This window comes from Ovis canadensis, chromosome 13 (genome assembly GCF_042477335.2).
Source record: "Ovis canadensis isolate MfBH-ARS-UI-01 breed Bighorn chromosome 13, ARS-UI_OviCan_v2, whole genome shotgun sequence".
In the NCBI taxonomy this organism is placed as follows: Eukaryota; Metazoa; Chordata; class Mammalia; order Artiodactyla; family Bovidae; genus Ovis; species Ovis canadensis.
Window position 1 is genome coordinate 50,077,650 of NC_091257.1, and position 8,936 is coordinate 50,086,585.

Genomic DNA, 8,936 nt, shown 5'->3' on the forward strand with positions numbered 1-8,936 from the left:
TTTGCATGTGGGCCTTTCTGGATCACATGCTTAATCTCCTCCTCAGATTGTTCTTGTGATAATGATAGACCAACAGAAGTGACAGAAAACTCAGTGTCCCTAAGATTCTGGTTTCCGAGTAAGGGCAGAGGTAGGTTTACCACAAAGCTGATGTAGCTTTGGCCTCAGGGCTCCTTGCTAGTGGGGACCCCTCTGTGGCTCTATGCCAACTTCTGTACCCTCCCAGGCTGGGCCCAATACACCTGGACTTGCATACAGCTGTCAAGGTGCACAATGTTCTCTTTTATTTGGTTGCACTGGATCTTAGCTGCAACGTGTGGGATCTAGTTCCCTGACCAAGAATTGAACCTGGTCCCCCTGCATTGGGAGCCCTGAGTCTTAGCCACTGGACCCCCAGGCAAGTCTCAAAGGTGCATAACTTTTGATGATTTTCATAAAAAAACCTAAACGGCCCATGTGAATTGAGGTCTAGTTGACAAATTCCACTTGGGGAAGAACATTTCTTTTAAGTAAACTGGAGCTCTCATGGAAAGATCTGGGGATATTTGTCTGCCAAGAGGTTGTCAAGGGGAGTGGGGCTGAGAAGGTGGTCAGAAGAGCACCCAGGGGAGTTCAGGGCTAGGACATGAGCACTGAGGACTTACCAGGCCCAGAAAGCCATGAGTTGTGGCTGAGATGGGCCACCAGACAGAACATCAGCTTCAGAGAAGCCAGGCAGCCCCAAGAAAGTTCTGAGGGAATCCACTGCTCACCTTCCTGGAAGATGGGAAGTGGGGCTGTCAGACCCCAGGGCAATGAGGACAGAATGATCCTATCCTGAAACCAACACCTGCCCACCCGGGTACTTCCTGCTTCAGGCAGCAAGGCTGATTGTGTGGAGGAATTGGAATGCATTATGTGGAGAGTCGGACAGGACTGAGGGACTTCCCTTTCACTTTTCACTTTCATGCATTAGAGAAGGAAATGGCAACCCACTCCAGTGTTCTTGCCTGGAGAATCCCAGGGATGGGGGAGCCTGGTGGGCTGCCGTCGATGGGGTTGCACAGAGTTGGACACAACTGAAGTGACTTAACAGCAGCATGGAAGATAGATGGGACCTTTCCATCTGAGCCTTGGAGAAGGTCTTATCTAAGCTGCTCTTAGACTGGCATATAGACCTGTTTGGGGAGGTCACATGGGCAACGCTGGAACCTGATCCTCTGATGATCACAACGCCCTTGTGTCTGCCTTGAGGTCTGAAAATAACTTGAAACAGATCATGAAGACTGCCCACCCAGAATGTGCTGGACCTAATGGGGGCTTGCTGAGCCTCAGAAAAACAGCTTCCATCTAGGGGGTCAACCAACACATCTACGCCCCTGGTGCTAGTTCTGCCGGATGTATGCCATGTCATGATGCAGCAAGACCTGAGAGCAGTGGGCTGATTTCTATCAGCCACCGAGTTCCTCCACTATCTGACATACCGAAGTCAATTGATCTTTCATTGACAGCGCTTTTCTGTGGCGTCAGTGTGAAAGCAATGTTTTCTAGACGGCCTGGGGGATTTTTTTATTTTCTGTAGATCTGCAGCATGATTGGAAACAAAGATTGTTTGATGCCAGCATCCAGGGCCAGCCCTAGGGGCAGCCGGAAAGAAATGTGCTGCCCAGCAGGCCGGCAGTTGAATCAAAGCCTTATGGGGACTTTCTCTGGGCAAAGAACCAGGCCCCTGCTAGGGGACACAAGTAGGAGAAGGTTCCAGCCCCCCCGGACCAATCCAGTCCCTGCTGAAAGGAAGTATATCCCATTTTGGAATTGTTAGGAGTTTCTTTGTTTTAATGTATGACTTTCTGTTTCCCCAAATACTTTTTTGACCAAGACTAACTTTTTGCCTGGGAGCTAGATTTTTAAATGTTGATTTAATCTCAAGTGCACAAGAAAGTGATCATTGCAGTAACAGGGTTTCAAAACTTCACTTTGAGCCAGAGATGAGGATGCAAAGTGGCTGCACACAGAGCACTTTTGTCCCAGATCTCACACGCCCCTGTTGTGACTTTTGTTTGGCTTCCCCCAAACAAAAGGGAGGGCAGGCAGGTGGCAGTGTCAGGAGGAGGGGACATCGCGCAATCATGGGTCCCGGTGAAGAAGCGATGGGAAATCTGCTGTGTCTCATTCCGAAGTCAAAATGAGAGACGATGGGGGGAAAGGATAGTTAGGGAATTTGGGAAAGACATGTGCACACTGCTATATTTTAAATGGATAACTGGGGCTTCCCTGGAGGTCCAGTGGTAAAGAATCCACCTGTCTATGCAAGAGACATGATTTGGGAAGATAGCCCGTGCCGTGGAGCAACTAAGTTCATGTGCCGCAACCACTGTGCTGCTGCTCCCAGAGTCCGGGAGCTGCAGCCGCGGAAGCCCGCACGCCCAGGAGCCTGCGCTCTGCAAGAGAAGCCGCCGCAGAGAGGCCCACACACTGCAACACTCACCGTGACTAGAGAAAAGCCCTCCCAGCAGTGAAGACCCAGAGCAGCCAACAGTAAATGAATACAATGGAAAACCAACAAGGATCTACTGTATAGCACAGGGAACTCTGCTTCTCGTTACATGGCCGCCTGGATGGGAGGGGAGTTTGGGGGAGAACAGATACATGTACATGTTTGGCTGAGTCCCTTTGCTGTCCGCCTGAAACTACCACAACATTGTTAATCAGCTACACTCCTATAAAAGAAAAATTAAAAACAAAACAAAGTGAGATCACATATGAGGACAGAGCATGTCCTTCACTTATGATCAGTGCTGGGCTAAGTTCTAAGCACTTCACCTTCAGACATCTGTTTCATCAGAAACTGCAGAGATGGAAGTGATAAAGGCGAGCTTATCTGGGTGTCCAGAGCACTAAAGCTGATTTCATGAGATCCTGTTAATTCTGGTGACTGTACAAGTGAAGTGAACTGGAAATACAAACAGCAAGGAATCAGCTGGAGGGCAGAATATTCTCATTACAGCCCTCTGTCCACGCAGAGGTGCCCTGAGTTGTCTTGGTAATCGTATTATCCTTGGAATAACTCTGAAAATCAGAAGAGCTGGGCAATTGCTCTACAAATGCTATCATTCTTATGTCCTTTAATAAACTCATGCTAAATTTCCTCTCTATGAAGCTTAGAGTACTTCAGGTCTCTTTTTCCTACATGGATGTAGAACTCCAGGAATAGGAATCGTTTTGCATTTCATCGGAACATGTCTCCTTAGTGGTCCAACTAAGCTCCAGCTGACTTGGTTCTTCTGAGCCTAACATTCTTGCAAGGCATCCAAGGAATGAAAAGGAAGAAGAACAATCTCAGGAACAAGATAGCAGTGCACCCAAGGGGTGGGGCTGATTTCTAGGTCAACGTGGCTTCTCATGAAAGCACGTGGGTGGACTCCGGGGACCACGAACCCACAGGCAGTAAGAATAAAGGAGAGGTTATAGAATGACAAGGGCTGGTGTCAACTTTGGGCCTCAGCAGAGCCTCCCCACTCTCTGCCTGGGTATTTCTTCTGCTTGGAAATTCAGGTCTTGCCAAAGCTTTGCTTCCAAAATATGAGAAGGCTGGGTGGGGCCTCAAGGGCCCAGGCGACGCCCTGGATCTCTCACAACTTCCCTGTGTGGACTTATCTGTGAGTCCTCTCCAGAGCCCATGAGCAAGAAAGCCCCAATTGTTTCTATCTTAATTAAACTACACAGGAAAGAGAGAGTGCAAACAGGGTAATTAATTCAGATTTTGTTTCTGAAACCCCAAGTTCCTTTTGTCCCCTGGCCAGCAGACAAGAATGAACCGAAAAATTTTAGCAAATAACCTTCCTCATTCTCCTCTGTGGCCCTCCCCTGGCCCCAGCCAGCTCTCCAGAAACAGCTGCTGCTCCTAGAGATATTCTGAGCGCACGCACACACCTACGCTTAGCTAGCACCCTTCCTTGGAAAACAACAACAACGAAATACATAATGTGTACATAATTTTACATCTTGGTTTTTGACAGAATTATTTCCCAGCAGTGACAGAAGGAAGAATTTAAATAAGAGCAATCATATTTAACAAGTGTCTTGCATTTGTCTTAGACAAAACTTTCCCCAGCTGTTTCTGCCCGGTGGAGGGAGACTTCAACCTGCCCCACCCCAGTGCCCTCCCCGATGCTTTTCTTTCATTTGGAAATAGAGGGGTGGAGCCAGAGGGCTGGGACCAGAGGGCCTCTCTTCACTCCCAGCTTTTGCTATCTTTTAAATTCCCTGAATATTCATTGAAGGGACTATTGCTGATACTTCAATACTTTGGCTGCCTGATGCAAAGAGCTGACTCATGGGAAAAACCTGATGTTGGGAAAGACTGAAGCAAAAGGAAAAGGGGGCGACAGGATGAAATTGTTAGATAGCATTACCCACTCAATGGACATGAATTTGAGACAATCTGGGAGAGAGAGGAGGACAGGGAAGCCTGGAGTGCTGCAGTCCATGCATGGGTGGGAAAGAGTCTGACGTGACTTCACGACTCTATGTAACAACAATAACAACAAAGATTCATTGAACAGGAAAGGAAATTGAACAGGCCACGTTTACGGAGCTGCCAAAGGTCTGAATTGAATTGTTCACAGGGCAAGATGGGAACCAAGGCTGCTGACTTCTAACATAAGATTCTTGCCTTCAGACCACATGGCTGTCTTGAGGGCCTGGGGAATCCCAGAGCAGAAGTGAGACAGCACTTTACACACCCATTAGCTCTGGGCTGTGCTGAATGGACAGGGCTAGACTGGACCCATCAATCAAGTTCTTTTCTACAGTTACAAAGAGGCTGGATCTTGTCTCCAGCTGAGGTCATGAGATGCCACTCATGAGAACAGGCTCTGGGGTAAAGGACACAGAAAGGAGGGACTCTAGACATGGAGACAAATATCAAGGTGATGTTAAAGGGGAAGAATTGCTGGTGTTTGATGCAGAAATAAGGTCATGAGCTTCTCATTGATGTTAGCAATGACAAAGTACGTTGCTATGTGCCCTCTGTTCCCCAGAGCCGTGGGATGTAGTGGAGCAGACAGTCCTATTCCAAGGAATGAACTTCATGGTATTCAAACTCCTTTTGATGCAAACGGTATTGTAGTTTTGACCTTGAACAAATTTCTAGTCCCCAATTCTGACGCAGGGGATGCTTTTCCCCACAAGACCCCCTAATTCTCAGGCACCAGCTAGTAGTCCTACAATTCAACACGATTCTGACACTATTTTCCTAGAGATAGCATCAGGTCCCAAGGTAAGGAGCTCAGTCCTATAAGACTGCCTCCTACCCCAACTCCAGATGCTAATCACCTGTCTGGGTTGTCATCTGGGTTCCTGGGATTCCCACAACCCCCTCCTGGGGTTTGATTTATTTGCTAGAGTGGCTTACAGAACTCAGAGAATCATTTTCCTTACTAGATCACCTGTTTATTACAAGGCATACTGAAGAAATTACCAGCCAGAAGAAGCAATCCTTAGGGTGAGGTCCCAAACAAAGGGACTTTGTGGAGGTCCTTCTGTCCTTGGGACATGACGTTTGGGATATGGCACGGTGGCAAGGGGAAGGGTCTGGCTAGAAACTTGGAAGCTCTCTGAGCCCCTCCTTTGAGTTTTTTTTCTTTTTTTGTTGCACTATGCAGCATGTGGGGTCTTAGCTCTCTGCATGCGTGCTAAGTCACTTCAGTCATATCTGACTCTTTTGCAACCATACTGACTGTAGCCAGCCAGGCTCCTCTGTCCATGGGATTCTCCAGGCAAGAATACTGGAGTGGGTTGTCTTTTCCTACTGCGCTTAGTTCTCTGACCAGGCATCAAATTCAAGCCCTCTGCATTGGAAGTGTAGAGTCTTAACACTGGACTGCCAGGGAGGCTCTTCTGTGTTTTAGTGGAGGTCTTGTTTCACAGATGTATTCATTGAGTCATTGACCGTTGATGACTGACTCAACCTCCGGCCCTTCTCCTCTGCTAAGAGGCCAAGGGGTGGTATAATTCCAGGGCAGTGAGAGTGAGGGAAGAGGGAGTAAGACAGAAAATGATGAGAAGCAAATCAATGTATTACTGAACTGGCTACAATTTCAGGAAAAGACACAGGTGTCCTGTCTTGCTGGTCAAGGTTTGCCTGTGAGTGCTGGCCTTTCTGCAGCGCTGGGTTGTGTCTCCAGGTAACTTTAGGCAGTTTCTGATTAATCAAGTTCCATCTACCTCTGTTTAGCACTTCACTCAAATCCATAAGTGAGGGTTGGGACTGAGAAAACCCACCACTTGACCATCTCTTCTTATGCTGACATGTGCAACCCAGGATATTACCTTTGAAAGAACAGACCAAGGATGTGATACTGAAAACTAGGCCTCTATGCACTGGTGCTGAATTAAAGCTTAGAGACAGAGTTCAGGTGAAGTAGAATAGCATTATTGCTTTGCAAAGCAAAGGGGGACACGGTGGGCTTGAGCCCTCCAAAAACTGTGTGTGTCAACCCAGGAGGATTTGGCAGAGGATTTATAGCAGCCATTCAAGGGTGGGTTTGCTGATAAGATCAGTGTGTGTGCAGGGCCTACATTCCTTTAATCTGGCCTCAAGTGGTCTCTTGACAAGCTTCTCTGGTTCTTAGGGCTATCAAACCATGATCTTCTCTCTGGAATGAAGAATGCTATTATCTTCCATTTGGTGGCAGCTTTATTGCTCTAGAAGAAATCAAAGATGCTATTATGTATATCCCTTCAGGTGGAACCAGGACCTGCCCCAAATCTGCACTATTGTTTTTTGACAGCTCCTCTCTGTCTCCACATCCTCTCCCTTCTTTGATTAGCAACTGTTGAATACACCCTCTGGGTCTTCCCTGATAGTTCAGTTGGTAAAGAATCCACCTGCTATGCAGGAGACCCTGGTTCGATTCCTCGGTCAGGAAGATTCCCTGGATAGGCTACCCACTCCAGTATTATGGCCTGGAGAATTCCATGGGATTACAAAGAGTTGGACACAACTGAGCGCCTTTCACTTTTACTTTGGGATTCAGGGAAGGTCATGGAGGCTGATGTCTATTCCCTATAAACAAGAAATGGGGGACAGAAAGGCTTCTGTTCCCAGAAGCCCCACAGTGTCTTGCTCAGTTTCCAATGGGATAGTGGGAGCTATCCTCCAGCATGCAGGGGATGGCGGGGCATTGTCTATAGAGAACTCACAAACCATGAAGAAATCAATACAAGCAGCTGTGCTTTGAGTACTACTATACCCTGGTCCATGATAAAATGATCCTTCCTAAAAAAATCTTTTGTTGGTCTAAATTCTAAACAATTGCTGTGGTGATTGCTGACTTCCTATAATATATGTAAGCTGAAAGTTATCATATTTGAATTACTTATCTTTTTTTTTTTAATTGTTTTTAAAACTTGTGGTAAAATATACTACATAAAATATGCAATTTCCCATTTTCACCGTTTTGAAGTATACAGTTTAGTGTCATTACACCCATTCATGTTGTTGTACAGCCATCACTACCATCCGTGCACAGAACCCTTTTTCGTCTTGCAAAATTGAAACTCCATCCCCATTAAACACTAACTTCCTGTTCCCCTCCCCCCAGCCCCTGAAGACAACCCTTCTACTTTCTGTCTCTGTGAATTGACTGCTCTCCATACCCCACAGTAGGACAGTCATTACTTATCTGATAAACATATGGTGCTAACTTACGGAGCTAATTGCAAAGTTATCCCCACAGAGAACTCAGTTACCTATGTTAGTTTCAAGAGTACGTTTCCAGCATGACATAATTGTTGACCATTACTCACTCACAGTTGGTGTCTGCAGCCTCTGTGGTCTTAGGCATATCCACGTTTAAACCAATTCAAAATCAACAATGACTTTTAGAGAATAGTTTTAGAGAAGAAGAAATAGGTCTGAGTCACTTCAATTCTATCATTCTATGTGACCACTTGGAGTTCCTATTCGTGTTTAAAATTTGAAATAGTAAAATAGAATGAGAACTAGGAGGTAAAATATTTTTGTCTGGTAGGTGTAAAACTTGGTTCACACATGAAATATTTTAAATTTGAAAAAAATCTTTTAAAATTATTTTTTCTTTTTAAAATACTGATTGTTATAATTAAAAGTTACTTTTTCTCTTTTAATTACTGTTTGTTGTAAAACAAAAAATGGACCAAGAAATTGGTGAGCCACATTCCATGGGGTTGCAAAGAGTTGGACACGACTGAGCATTTTTCACTTTCACTTTTCACTTCTGTTTAAGGGAAATGAAAAAATAGAATAAAACAGGCAGTTCATAAAATATTATGATTTCATAAATGTCTACTAAGTACCAAAATTACAGAGAACATAGGTGGTTTATTAAAACTATTTTCTTCTGATTTTATTGAGATGTAATTGACCTATTATGTCAAGGCTGTATATTGTCACCCTGTTTATTTATCTTATATGCAGAGTATATCATGAGAAATGCTGGACTGGATGAAGCACAAGCTGGAATCAAGATTGGTGGGAGAAATATCAATAACCTCAGATATGCAGATGACACCATCCTTATGGCAAAAAGCAAAGAAGAACGAAAGAGCCTGTTGATGAAAGTGAAAGAGGAGAGTGAAAAAGTTGGCTTAAAACTCAACATTCAGAAAACGAAGATCATGGCATCTGGTCCCATCACTTCATGGGAAATAAATGGGGAAACAGGGAAAACAATGTCAGACTTTATTTTCTGGGGCTCCAAAATCACTGCAGATGGTGACTGCAGCCATGAAATTAAAAGATGCTTGTTCCTTGGAAGAAAAGTTTTGACCAACCTAGACAGCATATTAAAAAGCAGAGACATTCCTTTGCCAACCAAGGTCTGTCTAGTCAAAACTATGGTTTTTCCAGTAGTCATTTATGGATGTGAGAGTTGGACTATAAAGAAAGCTGAGCATCCAAGAATTGATGCTTT